This window comes from Nomascus leucogenys, chromosome X (assembly GCF_006542625.1).
Source record: "Nomascus leucogenys isolate Asia chromosome X, Asia_NLE_v1, whole genome shotgun sequence".
Taxonomy (NCBI): domain Eukaryota; kingdom Metazoa; phylum Chordata; class Mammalia; order Primates; family Hylobatidae; genus Nomascus; species Nomascus leucogenys.
The window spans coordinates 80,079,469-80,100,063 of NC_044406.1; the positions used below are offsets into that span (position 1 = coordinate 80,079,469).

Below are 20,595 nucleotides of genomic sequence, written 5' to 3' on the forward strand. Positions count from 1 at the left end.
GGGACCAGAGCCATTCTTTTACACAAAACACAAAAATTTAGTTCAATTTTTATGTATTTCATTGCTATGTATCCCGCTGTCATTCAGTGAAATTCTGCTTGTATTTATATGCTAAAAATTGTTGGGGAAAATTACTCCTTTTGGTAGCAATCAAAACCAATTCAATGTGCACTATGGTATAATGTTTAGGTGGAAAGTAGTAATCTCAATAATTTCTCTGAAAATCAACTCCAAGTTTCAAGCAGCCAAGGATGAATGATGGCTGCACTCTATATATTAATCAAAATAATGATTAAAGAAAATAAAGAACAGAGATTTAAAAGATTCCATCATATTGACAGAACAGGCATTTACAGCATTTAGCAGAATATGTATTTCATATATTTTCCCTTAAGTGTTTTTTCTTACAGGTTTTTAATTTTTTAAATTTATTTTGGGGACTTTTAATAGATGATGTATTCAAATGATTTAAAAATTAAAACCATGTAACAAGGTACACACAAAGAAGCCTTTCTTCCAAGCTTGTCACTATTTCTTCCATGTATCCTTCCCTCTACAGTTAATCATTCTTATTAGTTTCTCAAGTATGTTTCCAGAGTTTCTGTATGTAGATATAAACAAATATTTGTAGGTTATCTCACAGCTGTTATGAACAGTCCCTTATAGATGGATATTGGGACTTACTTTCAACTTGAAAATGAGAAAATGGTAAACAGTGCTGTAATGAAAAACCTTTCACACATATCATTTATCCTTATCTCTAGAAATGGGATTGTTGAGTCAGATTAACTTTAGAATCAATTTATCTAGCTCTAAAAATGTTGCTGTTCTTGTTGGCATCACACTAATTTTGATGTTATCTTAGAGAGAATCATCAGCTTTATGATGCTGAATCCTTCTACCCAAGATTACATCATGTCTTTTCTTTTATTCCATCCTAGATTTTTGTCTTAAATTATGTTAAACATTTTTCTTATGACTATTGAACAATTCTGGCTGTGTTTGCTCAGACATTTTGTTCTTTTTCGTTGTTGTTTGTGTATGTTCTTGCCATCTTAGCAAAGTAATTATTGCAAATTTTTTAAATATGCGGATATTGAGCAAAATTGGAAGTAACACACAGTATATATTTTTATCAATTTTGTGCAATTCCAGACACTTTGTGTTAATATTTAATACACATTTATTTTACTAAGTTTTTGATATCTACTATTTAATTTGGCATTCCTCAAATACCTGCTGATTAAAATATTATAAAAACTTCCTACTGGGAAAAATTTTAAAAAGCCATATTATCATTTATTGGTTTATCTTTTTTAAATAATTCAAATACTGAATTAACTCTATAGTTAACAAGATATCACTTACATTTTCTAAGATATTCTCTTGGATTTAGCTGTGTGGCACTATTAACCAAAAATAAATTCTAAGGCCATCCAGTCATCTGAATGGACCCCTCCTCTTGGCCAAGGGCATTCCACAGTTAACCTGAAAAAACAGTGCAGGACATGACAGAAGAGGGGAAGGTACATGCCTCACTATACATCCCACCAGCATTAGCGTCAACACAGATCTTAAATCTGATAAGAAACATTTACAATCTATTCTTTCAGAAGCCTATTACTTGGAGGCCTCCTCTGCATGATAAAATCGAGGTCTCCACAACCCCTTAACTCAATCCAAACATTCTTTTCTGTTGATAATTCTCTTTCAGCCAATTGCCAATCAGAACATTTTTAAATCTATCTATGACCTGAAAGCCACCCCCTAATCCCCCTCCTCAATCCCTTCATCACTTTGAGTTATTCTGCCCTTCCAGATGGAACCAATGTAAATCTTACACGTATTGATTGACATATGATGTCTCCTCAAAATGTATAAAAGCAAGCTGTACCCTGACCACCCTGGGCATATTTTCAGGGTCTCTTGAGGCTGTCTCATGGGCATGTCCTTAACCTTGGCAAAATAAACGTTCTAAACTGATTGAGACCTGTCTCAGATACTTTTGAGTTCACAAATTTGAGAGCTGTCTTAGGTACTTTTGGGTTCAAAACACCCTTTGATGTTAATGGAATCCATTGTCTAAATCACCAAGAGGCTGGGCATGGTGGCTCACGCCTGTAATCCCAGTACTTTGGGAGGCTGAGGTGGGCGGATCACCTGAGGTCGGAAGTTCAAGACCAGCCTGACCATCATGGAGAAACCCCGTCTCTACTAAAAATACAAAATTAGCAGGGCATGGTTGGCTCATGCCTGTAATCCCTGCTACTCGGGAGGCTGAGGCAGGAGAATCGCTTGAACTCAAAGCACCCACTTTGAGTTGTCCCACCTTTCTGAACCAAACCAATGTATTTCTTAAATGTATTTGATTGATGTCTCATACTTCCCTAAAATATATAAAACCAAGCTGTACCCCAACCATCTTGGGCACATGTTCTCAGGACCGCCTGAGGGCTGTGTCACGGGCCATGGTCACTCATATTTGGCTCAGAATAAATCTCTTAAAATACTTTACAGAATTTGACTCTTTTCATCGACAATATGCCAATATGTATAGGAAATCACTAGTCAAATTAATTTGTCAGTGCTATTTGATAGTTTGTGAAATATCTTTGTATATAAGCAATATGAACTGATAAAGAAAAAATACAGTTCTGATATAAAGAAGCAGAGTTCTTTGACAAGCTGAGTGAAAAGAAATTAATCATGAAGGATCCTTGGATATTATTTAGTTTTTAAAGATCATGTAGTCCAAGATCTGTTCTGAAAACATACCTGGTTCAAAATGCAGATTTCCTCAAAATGTCTACATCAGTATCAAATGAAATATATAACAATGATCATTGGTTTCTTCTTCTTTATGTCATTAAGGTGCTTCAATAGCAATAGACTGGCAAGTGCATTCAGCCACCTTGAACTTGTGATTCACTCAGGAGAATTTAACATTGTGATTTAAAAAAGTAAAAGGGATTTAGTATTTCTAAGGCTGACTGCCTTGGCAAGACACTGTACTTCAAATCAGCATGCATCCATTTTGAATATTAAGTAGGAAAGTGAAATAAATTTTTGGTAGAGGCTTAGAAAAATATAAAACACTGTCTTTCTGAGGTTAGTTTTTGGTTGCATTGATTTTTGTCTTTTATACCTCAATATGGTAAAAAAAAAAAAAAAAAAAAAAAAAAAAAGCTTTCCCTAAATCTGTCAATATAATGTTTCACCATTATGGTACACATATAATATAATGCAGACTATTCTGTTTTCCACTCTGACCTTTACTACATAGCTGGTTTTTGATAGAAGAGTGTGGGAGGAAATACTTTTTAAATAGAATTCCAATAATGCATCCGTAAACATAACCTCTCATCCTTTGAATTACGAAGTGTTAATCTTGCTATAGGATATATTATTCCTTTTCGTTTTGATAAGCCGTAAGAGGTAGGGACATAGAATTAAAATGCATAGATAACTATGGTCAGGATTACCTAATATTCACCTAAATTATGTCCTGTTAAGCACTGAATAATGTTAGGTAAAATGTTCTATTATCATTATAAGTTTTGTAATATTGTAACCACCCAACGGGTTCACCTTGCCCGCTGCCTAGACAGAGACGATTTATTAAGACAGGGGAACGGCAACGGAGAAAGAGTAATTCACTCAGAGCCGGCTGTGGGGGAGACTGGAGTTTTATTATTACTCAAATCAGCCTCCCTGAGCATTTGGAGGAGTGCTTGGGGACTGGAGTTTTTAAGATAACTTGGACCAGGCATGGTGGCTCACACCTGTAATCCCAGCACTTTGGGAGGCCGAGGTGGGTGGATCACCTGAGACCAGCCTGGCTAACGTGGTGAAACCCTGTCTCTACTAAAAATGCAAAAATTAGCTGGGCGTGGTGGTGGGCGCCTGTAGTCCCAGCTACTCGGGAGGCTGAGGTAGGAGAATTACTTGTTGAGTCCAGGAGACAGAGGTTGCTGTGAGCCAAGATCGTGCCACTGCACTCCAGCCTGGGCGACAGAGGGAGAGTCCATCTCAAAAAAAACATTAAAGATAACTTGGCAGTAGGGGCTTGGAAAGTGGGAAGTACTGATTGTTCGGGTTGAAGATGGAATCATACGGGGTTGAAGTGAGGTTTTCTTTTTGTCTTCTGTTCCTGGGTGGGATCACAGAACTGGTTGAGCCAGATTACCAGTCTGGGTGGTATCGGCTAATCCATCAAGTGCAGGGTTTGCAAAATATCTCAAGCACTGATCTTAGGTTTTAAAATAGTGATGTTATCTCCAGGAACAACTTGGTGAGGTTCAGACTCTTGCAGCCAGAAGCTGCATGACCCCTAAACGTAATTCCTACTCTTGTAGCTAGTTTGTTAGTCCTACAAAGGCAGACTGGGCCCAAAGCAAGAAGGGAGTCTTTTTGGGAAAGGGCTATAATTTTGTTTCAGAGTCAAACCATAAACTAAATTCCTTCCCAAGGTTAGTTTGGCCTATGCCTAGGAATGAACAAGGACAGCTTAAAGGTCAGAAGCAAGATGGAGTTGATTAGGTCTAATCTCTTTCACTATCATAATATCCTCAGCTATAATTTTTGCAAAGATAGTTTCAAGACTAGGAGGTTATTTTTTGAAGATATAGTTATTGAATAAAACACTGTATAATTTAGCTATTGACCGATGGAGCTGCAATTTTTCTTAGCAGTTAACCTTTTCTTTAAGTTACTTCATAATTGAAATAGCTATTTTTATAGATTGATTAGTCCCTAAATAGAAATCAATCCCATATTTAAAAGGGTTTTTATTTTAAACTTACCCTTGAAAGATTGTGAATAAAACAAATTAGGAGGTCTATGAAAGTTCCAGCTTATTGAAAATGAAATTTGTATTGTATAGACTAAGTAATTCAATTGGAATACATAAATCTTAGGCTCTTACAAAGAAAGAGAAAAATAAAATCTTAGACTAAGATTTCACAGTACCAATGCCAATATAGACAAGATACCTAAACAAATCAAAGAAAAAGTTTTGAATTTCAGTAGACACTGTCAACCGAGGAAAATGACAAGCCTCAATCATTTTAGGAGATTTATTTGCCAAAATTAAGGATGCACCCAGGAGACAGGTCTATGCCTTTCTCCAAAGATGATTTTGAGGGCTCCAAATTTAAAGGGGAAAGGGTGGGATATTGAGAAGCACATAGTTTTTCCATAAACAAGGGGAGCAGAGGAAAAATGTGAAGAATCTGCATTTTACATAACAGACAAAATGGGGAAGGGGAACAATCAGCTATGCATTTTTGTCTGGCGGGCTGGGTGACTGCACCTGTAAAGATAAGCTATCAATTTGCATGGCCATGGAGAAGTTTTTAACAGCTCACCAGGAATTTCCTTGTGGGCAAAATATGGGGGAGGCGTGTAGCCTTTCATCTGGTAGCCATCTCATGGAGGAGCCAAAAGGGGGAGGCAGGTTTGTGTGACTCAGTTCCCAGCTTGACTTTTCCCTTTGGATAAATGAGTTTGGGGTCCAAAAATTTAATTTCTTTTCACAACACACCATATTCTTGATAGCTCCAAATATCCCTTTCTGGCTCTCCTTTGTTTTCTTAGAGGAACCAGGACATGCTGATAACTTTTCTTAAGTTATGTTAATATGTAAATGCAGTCAACATCTGGGGTATTCTAGGCCTTTGGTAGCTCAACAAACAGCAAATATTTTCACCTGGACAGACCTTCTAAATACTTGGCAAAGGAAAGATTATTATGAGCCTTATTTAGTTTAGTCTGCAGCAGTGATATTTTATTACCAGCATTCTCTGTAGGTTTGGAGAATATGAAAGTAAGCTCTGTATTAGCCTTAAACTTTCTGAGCTGGATTTGAATCACCTGATGATAAAAAAAAAAAAAAAAATCTGCGTCTACTTTCTAAGCATATGTTTTCGCAATACAGATGAGGTTTTTTAAAAGTCTGTCAAGAAGTTTCATATTCTACTCAATGCTTATAGTTATTAATGAGAAAGGAATTTTTTCATGAAAATGTAGTTGCCCCTCTATTAGAAACTGTTCATATGAGCTGTATCTACTCAAATAAAAATGTAATGCTACTCGATGAAGTAAATTTCCTCAAATTAATATTTCATTTTTTTAATTTTAAGGTAGAATGTAAGAAGGAAAATGTATAGGAAATTTAAAAAAAAACGCATTTATTTATCCAGTTTCCTTTAGTCACAGCATCACTAAGTTGAAAGAGCCCTACAAGATCTAGTCCAATGTCATCATTTTACAAAAGTGAAAATTGAAATTCTGAAATATAAAATAGTTTCCCAAGTCACATAGTTAGTGACAGAACTGAGGCTATTTCACAACTCCACTCTAATGCTCATTTTTCTTTTATTTATTTATTTATTTACTTATTTGAGACGGAGTCTCACTCTGTCGCCCAGGCTGGAGTGCAGTGGCGCAATCTCGGCTCACTGCAAACTCCGCCTCCCGGGTTCACGCCATTCTCCTGCCTCAGCCTCCCGAGTAGCTGGGACTACAGGCGCCCGCCACCTCGCCCAGCTAATTTTTTTGTATTTTTAGTAGAGACGGGGTTTCACTGTGTTATCCAGGATGGTCTCGATCCCCTGACTTTGTGTTCTGCCTGCCTAGGCCTCCCAAAGTGCTAGGATTACAAGCGTGAGCCACCGCGCCCAGCCTCTAATGCTCATTTTTCTAAACTGCACTGATTACCACACAACCAGAAATATCAAAAAAAAAAAAAAGGTATCAGCTTATAAGCTATAATCTTTGCTCTTATGGAGCTTATAATTTCATAAGAGAGAGTATACAAGATGAACAACTGTGTATGATCAGGACAGGCAAGATAAGACATGTGCTATTTGTGCAGTAGACAGCTACATCATAGCAGGCAGGCTCATAGATTTGAGAGAGGCTTGGCAAACAGATAGTATCTGGGATAGGGTGAGGTTCTGCTAAAAAAAAAAAAAAAGTATATTTTCTCTTAATGGAAAATGCAAATGAGTTAAACTATTAATGATTTTCATCCTATAATTGCTACCTACTGTCATTTGTGTGGACAATTTCAATAGGCATGTTCACTTTTTAGATAGAGATTTATTATAATGTTTTCTTATGAAAATTTGATATCATTGTGTTGTTTACTTATATTAATTTTAAAATTATTCACTTATGTTTTATTCTACCATGATAATCCATTTACAGATTTAATTCATCATGAGGCTCCTAATAATGAGTTTATGATTTAGAAAATTTTGCTATTAGTTTGTTCAGCCATTTTTCAATTTTTTTTTAAATCATGGCACCTGAGTCCTAATTATAATTAATTGCTAAAGTTGATCATTTGAAGTTTCTTTGAAGAATTACTCAAGTTGTTTCAGTGTAAATTAACTCTAAAAAAGGCAATGATTTATATTTTCTATTTTGGGTGCAAGAGATTAACACCAGTGCTAGATTATATTTAAAACACTTAGTTTATTGATTAACTTCCCCGAAGAACATATGACCTTATTTTTGCTTAAAACTATTTGCAGATCCGAAATATTTGAGGAAGGTCAGTGAGTGTATAGGGGTTAGATTCAGGGGAAGGAGCAGTACTTCTACTTTAACCATAATACCTACCTTTTTATCTATTTTTTTTTGCCTCAAAAAGTGACATTTATTCAAAGAAAAAAAATGACAAGATGTCCAACCCTTGGCTCCCTTCCTTCCCCCCTCCTGCGGCTCCTCAGCACCCCGAGATTGAGCCCTGGCTGGGGCTGGGTGGCAGGACAGCCCCTCAGATGAGGTCAGCAACATTGAGGGGCATTTCCTCAATGGAGGTGTTGTAGAAGGTCTCAGTGTCTCAAAGAGTCCTCTTGTCTTCTTCTGTCACCATGTTAATAGCCACACCTTTACGGCCAAATCGTCTACCTCGACCGATTCTGTGGATATAGTTTTCCCTGTTGGTGGGAACGAACATCATAGTTGATGACTAAAGAAAGCTGCTGCACATCAATGCCTCTGGCCAGCAGGTCAGTGGTAATCAAAACTCTGCTAGAGCCAGAAAGATACTCCCTCATGGTCACATCTCGTTCCTTTTGGTCCATATCTCCATGCATGGCGGAAACAGTGAAATCTCGAGCATGCATCTTCTCGGTGAGCCAGTCCACCTTCCTCCGGGTGTTGATGAAGATGACTGCCTGGGTGATGGTCAGGGTTTCATACAAGTCACGTAGTGTGTCCAGCTTCCACTCCTCTCGTTCCACGTTGATGTAGAATTGGCGGATACCCTCCAGGGTCAACTCTTCCTTCTTGACAAGAATCCGAATGGGGTCCCTCACGAATTTCTTGGTCACCTCAAGCACATCAGAAGGCATTGTAGCTGACAGCAAAATTACCTGGGTGTTGCTGTTGAGCTTTTGGAATATGTCATAGATCTGGTCCTTGAATCCATGGCTTAACATTTCATCAGCTTCATCCAGTACAAACATCTTGATGTATTTGAGAGACAGGTATCTCCGGTTAAGCATATCAAACACATGGCCAGGGGTACCCACGATGATGTGGGGAGCTTCCATCTGCAGTTTCTGCACCTCAGCACGCACATTGGTGCCCCTGATACAGGCATGACAGGAGGCACCCATGTAGTCTCCTAGTGCCATGACCACCTTCTGTATCTGCTGAGCCAATTCTCGAGTGGGTGCTAGGACCAAGGCCTGGGTGGATTTAGATCTAATTCAATCTGCTGCAGAATCAATATGGCAAATGTGTCCATTTTCCCAGTCCCAGATTGGGCTTGAGCGATTACATCATAACCTTTGATACAAGGTAGAATGGCTTGCCGCTGGATGAGAGGGCTTCTCAAAACCATAGACGTAGATGCCACGGAGAAGGGACTCCCAGAGGTTCATGTCATCAAAGCTGTCAACAATCTCATTCCAGTTACTCTCGATGACGCCTTCAGGCTCCATCTCATCGGGGCCATTGTCTCTGGATCAGGAATCCTGGCTCGCAGACATGATCCTCAGAAACTAGCCTTTTTATCGGTTTTCTATATTGTGGCTTTGATTCTGTTGAATTTCCATTAAAAAGGTGGAGACGTGTATTACAAAATTGTAAACTTTTCTAACTTAAAAATCACTTTCCTAAAGGCAAAGATCAAAGTCATTCAAGGTTCTTTATATCCCAATTGTAGTTTCTGCTTCTTCTTCCTTTACACACTTTGTCTCATCCAAACTTATTTTCTGAACATTGTCTAAACATACCCTGTGGTTTCCTTGCTCCCTGCCTTGCATAAGCTTGCAGTTTCCATCTTGGAAGCTCTCCTCTCCTACCCTGCTCCCCTACTGGATCAAAAGAATGTCACCTGTCCTTTCCATTTATTTATTTATTTATTTATTTTTGAGACGGAGTCTTGCTCTGTCACCCAGGCTGGAGTGCAATGGCGTGAACTCGGCTCACTGCAACCTCCGCCTCCCGGGTTCAAGCAATTCTCCTGCTTCAGCCTCCCTGAGTAGCTGGGATTACAGGCCCCCATGACCATGCCTGGCTGGGGTTTCGCCTTTTTGGTCAGGCTGATCTCGAATTCCTGTCCTCAGGTGATCTGCCCTCCTCGGCTTCCCAAAGTGTTGGGATTACAGGCGTGAGACACCGTGCCCAGTCCCTTTCCATTTCTGAAGTTAAACTCTCCCCATGAAGTCTTCTAATTCATAACAACTGGAACTGACCTCTCTATCCATTGATCTCCAATACCAATTATCATTTATTCTTACCACTACTTTATATTGCAGTTATCTGTGTAGACTAGATCAATATGACCGTATTTGGGCACTCAATAAATATGTGTTAAATGAAACACATATTTATTGGGAGGTACTCATAGGCCACAAGTTTTGCAGAGTAATAAAGTTTAATTTTATTCTTCTAGTTTCAAGCAGAAAGAAAATAATGAAAAAATATGTATTTAACTAGAAGGAGACTGTATTAGTCAGGGTTTTCTAGAGGGACAAAACTAATAGTATATATGTATATATTAAAGGGAGTTTATTAAGGAGAACTGACTCACAGGATCACAAGGTGAAGTCCCACGATAGACCGTCTGCAAGCTGAAGAGCTAGGAAGCCAGTAGTGGCTCATTCCGAGTCCCAAAACCTCGAAAGTAGGGAAGCCAACAGTTTAGCCTTCAGTCTATGGCTGAAGGCCTGAGAGCCCCTGGCAAACCACTGGTGTAAATCCAAGAGTCCAAAAACTGAAGAACTTGGAGTCTGATGTTCGAGGACAGGGAGCATCCAGAGGAAGACTCAGCATGTCGGCTTATCCCACCTTCTTCTGACTGCCTTTTCTAGCTGCGCTGGCAGGTGATTGGATGATGCCCACCCAGACTGAGGGTGAGTTGGCCTTTCCCAGTTCACTGACTCGAATGTTAATCTCCTCTGGCAACACCCTCACAGACACACCCAGAAACAATACTTTGCATCCTTCAATCCAAACAAACTGACACTTAATATTAACCATCACAGAGAGATTTCTACTACTAAGTCTCTCTCATGTAATATAGCTTCAGTGGAATTATATTCTCAGATCCATAGTTTCTCTGAGTGATAGTTGCCCATAATTTAAAATGTAAAATGTATACTCTTCAGCAGCATGTTTGTAAGACATGTAAATGTGAGTGTTTCAGTTAGCTCAACACTTAGCTTTTAATGCTTAGAATGACATACTTGAAATATATTTTTAATTTTTCTTGAGAATTTGACCAGAACTGGGGTTAATCCATTCAGACATTATTTTGGTATTCATAGATCATCTTGAAGGTATGTTTTATTAAATAGCCTATAATATTTATTTAATTCAAAACTGATTTCTAACCTTTAAAATTTACCCATGATGGCACATTAGGTTATTGAGCTCAACAGAGAATCAAGGAACAAAGAGTAACAGCTCTTTCTACCATCTTGTTAGATTTTCAGATTGATCCAATACAACTTTTAATAGCATTGGAGGCCAAAACTAATATTAATACATTAGCATTAATGCAGGTGTAGGCAGATATAGAAAGGTCCAAGAAAATGAAATTCTTAGATAATCTTTCTGGCTGTTTTCTTATTTTAGCAGCATATTTTTATTTTATTTATGGATTTATTTATCTATTATTATTTTCTGAGACAGGGTCTCCCTCTGTTGCCCAGGCTGGAGTGCAGAGGCACAATCACGGCTCATTGTAACTCCCACTCCTGGGCTCAAGTGATCCTCAATCCTCAGCCTCTTGAGTAGATGGGACCACAGTCATGTGCCACCATGCCTAGCAAATGTTTTGTATTTTTTTGTAGAGACAGGGTCTCACTATGTTGCCCAGGCTGGTCTTGAACTCCTGGGCTCAAGCAATCCACCATCCTCGACCTCTCAAAGTGCTGGGATTACAGACATGAGCCATCGTGCTCAGCCAGCAAATTTATTTTATAATTAAAAAAATCAATGTTGGGTTAGCAGTGTTATATAGTATGTAGAATACCATCCTGAGGATTAGGAAACCTTGTTAGGAATTAGTTGTGTGTTTTTGGGAAGGCCTCTTTTGCAATATGAACCTGAACATGGTTTTCTATAAAATGAGGGTTCAGAACTTGGGGATTTCTAAGATTTCCTCCAGTTCAATCCTTTTATGTCTTTAAACTTGTAAAGGGTAGGGAAAAAGTCCTCAAAAAGTAATACTGTGGTAGGTTTCATGCACGTCTGTGTGAAGAGACCACCAAACAGGCTTTGTGTGAGCAACATGGCTGTTTATTTCACCTGGGTACAGGCGGGCTGAGTCCGAAAAGAGTCAGCGAAGGGAGATAAGGGTGGGGCCATTTTATAGGATTTGGGGAGGTAAAGGAAAAGGAGGGGTTGCTCTCTGGTGGGCAAGAGTGGGGGTCACAAAGTACTCAGTGGGGGAGCTTTTGAGCCAGGATGAGCCAGGAGAAGGAATTTCACAAGACAATGTCATCAGTTAAGGCAGGAACAGGCCATTTTCCGGCAATGTAAACAAGAGCAGGGCATGTATGAGTAGTTGAGAATGGTGAATAGGAGTATGAATAGACAGAAGATAGTAGGGATGACAAGTTGTTTGGGGGCACAGTCTAAGTTGGTCTGGTGTCTGGAATGAGACTGGGGCCTAAAAAAAGGGAGCGTCTATACAGGAGCTCAAATGGGCTGTGCCTTGTAGCATTCTGAGGACAGGTCTGACTTCTGAGAAGGGAAAGTGGTAAAAGTATTGTCCAGTCTTTTTTAAGTTGGTGGCTGAGCTTGGTGAGGTGTGTTTTCAAAAGACTTTTAGTCCGTTCTACTTTTCTTGAGGACTGAGGACTGTAAGGGATATCAAGGTTTCACTGAATACTAAGAGCCTGAAAAAATGCTTGGCTGATTTGACTAATAAAGGCCGGTCTGTTATTAGACTGTATAGAGGTGGGAAGGCTAAACTGAGGAGTTATGTCTGACAGAAGGGAAGAAATGACTGCAGTGGCCTTCTCAGACCCTGTAGGAAAGGCCTGTACTTATCCAGTGAAAGTGTCTGCCTAGACTAAGAGGTATTTTAGTTATCTGACTCAGGGCATGTTGAGTAAAGCTAATTTGCCAGTCCTGGGTGGGGGCAAATCCTTGAGTTTGATGTGTAGGGAAGGGAGGGGGCCTGAATAATCCATGAGGAGTAGTAGAATAGCAGATGGAACACTGAGAAGTTATTTCCTTGAGGATAGATTTCCACGATGGAAAGAAAACGAGAGGTTCTAAGAGGCGGGCTAGTGGCTCGTACTACAGCATAGCCTGCCTTTGCTGGTGTGTGGTGATTAGGCCTGGTGGAACTGCCATCAATAAATCAAGCGTGATCAGGGTGAGGAACACAAAAGAAGGAAATATGGGGAAATGTGGTGAATGTCAGGTGGATCAGAGAGATACAGTCATGGGGGTCAGGTGTGGTATCAGGAATAATGTGAGAGGCCGGATTGAAGTCCGGGCCAGGAACAATGGTAATTGTGGGACTTAACGAAGAGTGAGTACAGCTGAAGGAGCCAGGGAGCAGAAAGTATATGCATCAGGTGTGAGGAAGAAAATAGATTTTGGAAGTTACGAGAAATGTAGAGAGTGAGTTGAGCATAGTTTGAGACTTTTAGGGCCTCTAAAAGTATTAAAGCAGTGGCAGCCGCTGCACGCAGACACGAGGGCTAGGCTAAAACAGTAAGGTCAAGGTGTTTGCACAGAAAGGCTACAGGGTGCGGTCCTGGCTCTTGTGTTGGAATTCTGACCGCACTAATCATGCCTAGGAAGGAAAGGAGTTGTTGTTTTGTAAGGGATTGAGGTTTGGGAGATTAATTGGACACGATCAGCAGGGAGAGCATGTGTGTTTTTATGAGAATTATGCCGAGATAGGTAACAGATGGGGATGAAATTTGGGCTTGATTGAAGTAATGGGGGCTGTCTGTGAAGCCTTGCGGCAGTACAGCCCAGGTAATTTGTTGAGCCTAATGGGTGTCAGGGTCAGTCTAAGTGAAAGCGAAGAGATGCTGGGATGAAGGGTGCAAAGGAATAGTAAAGAAAGCATGTTTGGGATCCAGAACAGAATAATGGGTTGTAGAGGGAGGTATTGAGGATAGGAGAGTATATGGGTTTGGCACTACAGAGTGGATAGGCAAAACAATTTGATTGATAAGGCCCAGATCCTGAACTAACTTGTAAGTCTTGTCTGGTTTTAGGACAGGTAAAATGGGGGAATTGTAAGGAGAGTTTATAGGCCTTTAAAGGCCATGCTGTAGCAGGCGAGTGATAACAGGCTTTAATCTTTTCAAAGCATGCTGTGGGATGGGATATTGGCATTGAGCGGGGTAAGGGTGATTAGGTTTTACTGAGATGGTAAGGGGTGTATGATTGGTTGCCAAGGAGGGAGTAGAGGTATCTTATACTTGTGGGTTAAGGTGGGGGGATACAAGAGGAGGACACAAAGGAGGCTTTGGATTGGGAAGAAGGGCAGCAATGAGATGCAGCTGTAATCCAGGAATAGTCAGGGAAGCAGATAGTTTAAAGTGTCTCGGACTAATAAGGGAACTGGGCAGGTGGGGATACTAAAAAGGAGTGCTTAAAAGAGTATTGTCTACGTCAGCACCAGAGTTGGGGAGTTTTAAGAGGTTTAGAAGCCTAGCCGTCAATATGCACAACAGTTATGGAAGCAAGGGAAACAGGCCCTTGAAAAGAAGGTAATGTGGAGTGAGTAGCCTCCGTATTGATTAAGAAGGGGACGGACTTACCTTCCACTGTGAGAGTTACCTGAAGCTCGGCGTCCGTGATGGTCTAGGGAGCTTCTGAGGCGATCAGGCAGCGTCACTCTTCAGCTGCTAAGCCGAGAAGATCTGGGAAGGAGTCAGAAAGTCTTGGGCCAGAGTTCCAGGGGCTCCGGCAGTGGCTGCCCGGTGAGTTGGGCAGTCCAATTTTCAGTGGGGTCCTGCACAGATGGGACACAGCTTAGGAGGAATCCTGGGCTGCAGGCATTCTTTGGCCTGGTGGCCAGATTTCTGGCACTTGCAGCAAGCTTCTGGGGGAGGAGGTTCTGGAGGAATGCCTGGTCGCTGCGGTTCAGGAGTTTGGAAGTTCTTGTGTGCTGGAAATGTGGATGGGGTTTGTCTCACAGTGGAGGCAAAGAATTGCAACATTGTTTTATTATTGTACACCTTGAAGGCGAGGTTAATTAAATCCTGTTGTGGGGTTTGAGGGCTGGAATTTAATTTTTGGAGTTTTATTTAATGTCAGGAGCAGATTGGGTAATAAAATGTATATTGAGAATAAGACGGCCTTTTAACCTTTTAGGGCCTAGGGCTGTAAAGCGTCTCAGGGTTGCTGCTGAACGAGCCATGAACTGGGCTGGGTTTTTCATATTTGATGAAAGAGCCTAAATGCTCACTGATTTGGGAAAGGTCTGATAAAGAAAAAGGAGCATTAACCTTGACTATGCCTTTAGCTTCAGCCACTTTTTTAAGAGGAAATTGCTGGGCAGGTGGGGGAGGGCTACTTACGGAATGAAACTGTAAACTGGACTGGGTGTGAGGAGGGGAGGTGATATAAAAAGATTATAGGGTGGAGGAGCAGAGGCTGAGGAACAATTGGGACCTAGCTCGGCCTGGTGAGGAGCAGCCTGCGGAGGAGGGGAGAGGTCAGATGGGTCTGTAGAAAAGGAAAATTAGAAAGACTCAGTGACGCTTGGGGTTGGGACTGAGGGGACAGGCGGAAGGGAAAGAAGGAAGATTTGGGATGAGTTGCACTGGGCACAGAGACTAGGTAGGGACGAATGTGTAAAAGAATGCCTGGATATCAGGCACCTCAGACTGCCTATTTTACGACAAGAATTATTTAGATCTTGCAGGATGGAAAAATTGAAAGTGCCATTTTCTGGCTATTTGGAACTACTGTTGAGTTTGTATTGGGGTCAAGCAGCATTGCAGAAGAAAATAAGATGCTTAGATTTTAGGTCAGGTGACAGTTGAAGAGGTTTAAGTTCTTAAGAACACAGGCTAAGGGAGAAGGAGGAGGAATGGAGGGTGGAAGGTTGCCCATAGTGAAGGAGGCAAGCCTAGAGAAAAGAGAGAGTAGAGACACAGAAGGAAGTGGTTCAAGGGTTCTTACCTTCCAGAAAAGCGGAGAAGGGATCGAGGCACAGAGATACAAGGTCAGGGCGTGGAAATAAGGGATCGGGGTGCAGAGATATAAGAGGTTGGGGTGTGGAAATAAGGGATCGGGGCACAGAGATATAAGAGGTTGGGGCACAGAAATAAGGGATTGGGGCATAGAGATATAAGAGGTTAGGGTGCAGAAATAAGGGAACTGGGCACAGAGATATGAGGTTGGGGTATTTGCCCCTGCCCCAGAAAAGCAGGACTTGCCGCTAAGGGTGAAGGAGAAGGGGTTGGGGGTTTCTTGCCCTCTAGAAAGGCGGAGAAGGGATAGAGACATGGAGAGAAGGGGTTGGGGTACTTGACCCTCCCCCAGAAAAGCGGGACTTGCCGCTAAGGGTGACGGACCAAGGCAGGCGTCCCTGCGTGGTCTGACACCTCTGAAACCTGGGTGAATAATCAGAGAGGCGTCCCTGCAATGATTAAACACCGAGGGAAGGCTGCCTTCCCAGTCTGTGACTGGCGCCGGAGTTTTGTGTCCACGGATAAAATGTGTCTCCTTTGTCTCTACCAGAAAATGAAAGGAATTGAAATTAAGAGAAGGGAGAGATTGAAGAGTGGAAAGGAGAAAGTGGTTGAGGGATAGTGAGAGAGGTTGCAGAAGAGAGTAAGAAGAGGCCACTTACCTGATTTAAAATTGGTGAGATTTTCCTTGGGCTGGTGGGTCTCAGGACCCGAGGTCGTAGGTGGATCTTCGAGCAAAGAACAGGAGGACAGGGGATTGATCTCCTAAGGGAGGTCCCCCGATCCGAGTCACGGCACCAAATTTCATGCGCATCTGTGTGAAGAGACCACTGAACAGGCTTTGTGTGAGCAACATGGCTGTTTATTTCACCTGGGTGCAGGCGGGCTGAGTTTGAAGACAGTCAGTGAAGGGAGATAAGGGTGGGGCTGTTTTATAAGATTTAAGTAGGTAAAAGAAAAAGACAGGTTGTTCTCTGGCAGGCAGGAGTAAAGATCACAAAGTACTCAGTAGAGGAGCTTTTGAGCCAGGATGAGCCAGGAGAAGGAATTTCACAGGACAATGTCATCAGTTAAGGCAGGAACAGGCCATTTTCACTTCTTTTGTGGTAGAATATCATCAGTTAAGGCAGGAACCAGCCATCTAGATGTGTACGTGCAGGTCACAGAAGATATGATGGCTTAGCTTAGGCTCAGAGGCCTGACGGTAGGCATGGTGGCTCACGCCTGTAATCCTAGCCCTTTGGGAGGCTGAGGCGGGTGGATCACCTGAGGTCAGGAGTTCGAGACCAGGCTGGCCAACATAGTAAAACCCCGTCTCTACCAAAAATACAAAAATTATCCAAGCGTGGTGGCAGGCACCTATAATCCCAGCTACTCGGGAGGCTGAGGCAGGAGACTAGCTTGAACCTCGGGGTGGGGAGGCTGCAGTGAGCTGGGATCAGGCCACTTTACTCCAGCCGGGGCGAAACTCTGTCTCAAAAAAAAAAAAAAAGTAATACCATATTCACACAAATGCTCTCTTTACTCTCTTGAAGAACAAATAACAAAGGGATCTGTATATACTAGTGTGTTTCTTTGAGATTCACTCTCTTATTTCCTCATATAATACAAGGGAAAGGCCATAGACTAATTTTTTATTAAAGTAAATACAAGTAATTTTTAATCTAGAGGTTTATTTCTGTAGCAGTAGAAATTCTTCCACATTAAATACAGGAAGGAAAAAAATTGCTTCAGAAGCACATTTGAAGAGAGCTATATTCAATTTCACAGGAAAGATTCAACATCAAGTAACCCCTGGGTCCCTTCAATGTATTGCTCTAATTTATACATCAAAGTGAGAACAAGCTTGCTGAAACATAAGGCCTGAAGGAACAACTCAGTGTTTCTAGCAGAATGTAGTTCAGCAGTTACACAGTCCATGAAATGCTCATTAACAAGCTGAGGCAGTATGTACTGAGTATCCAGGTTCACCTTTGCATATTAAGGAGCAATGTGTAATAACATTTATGGCTCTTACTGTTCCACTTGCAGAGAACACTGAGATTAGAGCCGGGCTGTATAAATGTCAAATGTATTTATGGTCATGCATGCATACTGCTGTTTTAAAACAGTAGTCTCTTAACAGCCACAAATGTTTCATTCATATGCAGGTAGTTGGCAGCCACCTTTTTTCTTGAGCCACAGATTACTTCTGCTATAGATTTCCATCCTACAACACAGATCTACCACCAACAGTTTTATGAAGCCATATGCCCTTCAGAAACACTGCAATTTTGGTTTTCCCTTCATAATAATGTACATTACCTTAATGTTTCATAAAAACATTTCACTTAAAGGCCGCAAAGTAAGACATCAGGAAAAAAAGATACAACTAACATGTAACTAAACGAGACTCTAAGCCCCAGAATTAAAATATGGTTTTCTGCTGTACTAGCAGCATGAGATCTCTTCACCATAAAATCTCAAAGCTCACAAGAAGGGAAGAGGGTGGAATATATATATATATGTATTGACTCATTCCAAAGCATTCTTAAAGACCTTAAAACCAGAAAACAATGAAATCAACATGTTAGCTTTCCCCTCCACTTCTAGGAAGTCTTGTCTGACCAGCTTACCCTCACAGCCTACCCTCACATACGCTTTAGAGTATAAACACGTATCTTTTAAAATTAATAGTTCTATTAGTATTTTTTTTCAGATTTGACTCATTCCAAAATTTATTGCATTTTAATGCAAACTAGGCATGCATATTATTGGTTTGGTTATAATGCAGTCGAGATAATCTGATAAATTATTTATATTTTTAATTTTTTAATTAATTTATTTGCTTTTTTTTTGAGACAGAGTCGCTCTGTTGCCCAGGCTGGAGTGCTGTGGTGCCATCATGGCTCACTGCAGCCTCTACATCCCAGGCTCAAGTAATTTTCCCACCTCAGTCTCCTCAGTAGCTGGGACTACAGGGATGGACCACCACATCCAGCTAATTTTTTAAATTTTTGGCAGAGATGAGGTCTCATTATGTTGCCCATGCTGGTCTCCAACTCCTGGGCTCAAGTGATCCTCCCACCTTGGCCTCCCAAAGTGCTGGGATTACAGGTGTGAGCCACTGCACCTAGCCCTTGATTAATTACTTAAAAATCAAAGCAATATGCTATTATAGAACCAGACCTTATAAGCAACAAATTACCCATGTCACATACTTTTTGAAGTACAGTATTGGGTATAGATATTCTACATTAACCAAAAGTACTTTATTAGAAAGATAGGAAATTGAAAAAATGGAGATGGAATTTTGGGAGTCCCTAAGCAATTCAATAATTTCCCAAAACAAACTTAACTAATTAGTAATAAAACCTACAGTTTTCCATTATTATTTTCATTATTTTATTATTTCTATTATTTCTAAATAAGCTAATTTACATAATGCACGTATTCAAGCCAAGCTGAACAGCTAGCACATTTCTTACCAAGGAGTGTGTGCTCTTAAATGCATATTGAATGACTAAGACACATTTATGCATTTTCTATTTTTATTTTACACACTTAATTGTTTATCTGTGAGGTAAATCACATTTTAATTTTTTGCAAAATTAAACAAGAGGCTTTTACCCAATAGTATTTTGGTCTACCTGTACTTTTTGAGAGAAGAAATAGCTTTGTAGTCTTGATACATATTCTCAGGTACTTTAACATGGTATTTCATAACAGTTTCAAAACACACTGTTAGAATGGAATAAGCTAAAATGGGGCAGGAGTGGTATGCCATGATATTTTTCATGTAACACAAAGTCATGCCTATACCATCCATCATATGAACTATATAGTAAAGTTGAAGACTTGTAGAATGGAATGGCACTATTTTCTAACTTTTCTTTCTTTCTTTTTTTTTTTTTTTGAGATGGAGTCTCGCTCTGTCGCCCTGGCTGGAGTGCAGTGGCATGATCTTGGTTCACTGCAACCTCCGCCTCCTGGGTTCAAGCAGTTCTCTGCCTCAGCCTCCCCAGTATCTGGGATTACAGGCGCCTACTACCACACCTGGCTAGTTTTTGTATTTTTAGTAGAGGCGGGGTTTCACCATCTTGGCCAGGCTGGTCTTGAACTCCTGACTTCGTGATCCACCTGCCTCGGCCTCTGAAAGTGCTGGGATTACAGGCATGAGCCACCGCGCCTGGCCACCATTTTCTAACTTTTCTAAGATGTGAAGGTAAACAAATAGATAAGTATGGTGAAAATGCAGATTCAAAATAATTAGAAATTCACTTTTGATAAAGTAATTCAAATGCTAATTGTCGAATTCATGTTTTACACTTTTGATCATAAGCCTTGTATTTTTATTGTGACATCATAGTGAAAGAGTGATGCCTTTTAGATTCATGAAGAAAGCAGACCCATACATGGGTGGAAGCTAATGTCTTGGTGCGGAAAACAGCATGTCTTTCACAAAGTGACAATTACATGACTGCAATAGTAGTTGACAGTACACCTTATTTGAACATGTTTAGTCTTCTCAGGCATAAATGATTTAGACTGAACAAAATTAATAGCATAGGGTTCTCCATAAACACTTATCTATAGTGTATGCATTATGGATTTTGACATATTTTAATCATAAAGTCTTTTCTACTAATAATGATTATTTCAGAGGCCTGGCACATGTTCATGTAGTAGCTTCCTTTTTCTGTTTTAGTCAATTATTAAATTATCTGACTATGTTTTATTCTCTTAGTAGTATAAGTATGTAGCTGAGACAATCTATTATTTTTATGAAAATTAATTATGAGTTATGTATTTTTAAATTTTAGTAGCATGATCATTCATTTTAATCATAGCTTCTAAATTTTTTTCTTCTGTTTTTTGTCTTTTTTCTTTTTTTTTTTTTTGAGACAGAGTCTTGATCTGTCACCCAGGCTGGAGTGCAATGGCGTGATCTTGGCTCACTGCAACCTCTGCCTCCTGG

The 20,595-nt window shown here is 40.4% G+C and overlaps 1 protein-coding gene and 1 pseudogene across 2 annotated transcripts in view; one reads left to right on the forward strand and one right to left on the reverse strand.

The window, feature by feature from the left end:
• Positions 1 to 20,595, forward strand: part of PCDH11X (protocadherin 11 X-linked) — a 787,481-nt gene that overhangs the window by 285,502 nt on the left and 481,384 nt on the right. The gene's annotated exons all lie outside the window — the stretch shown is intronic.
• Positions 7,750 to 9,005, reverse strand: LOC100594234 (annotated as a pseudogene). Its single transcript, XR_123332.4, has one exon. The product of XR_123332.4 is annotated as a eukaryotic initiation factor 4A-I pseudogene (transcript).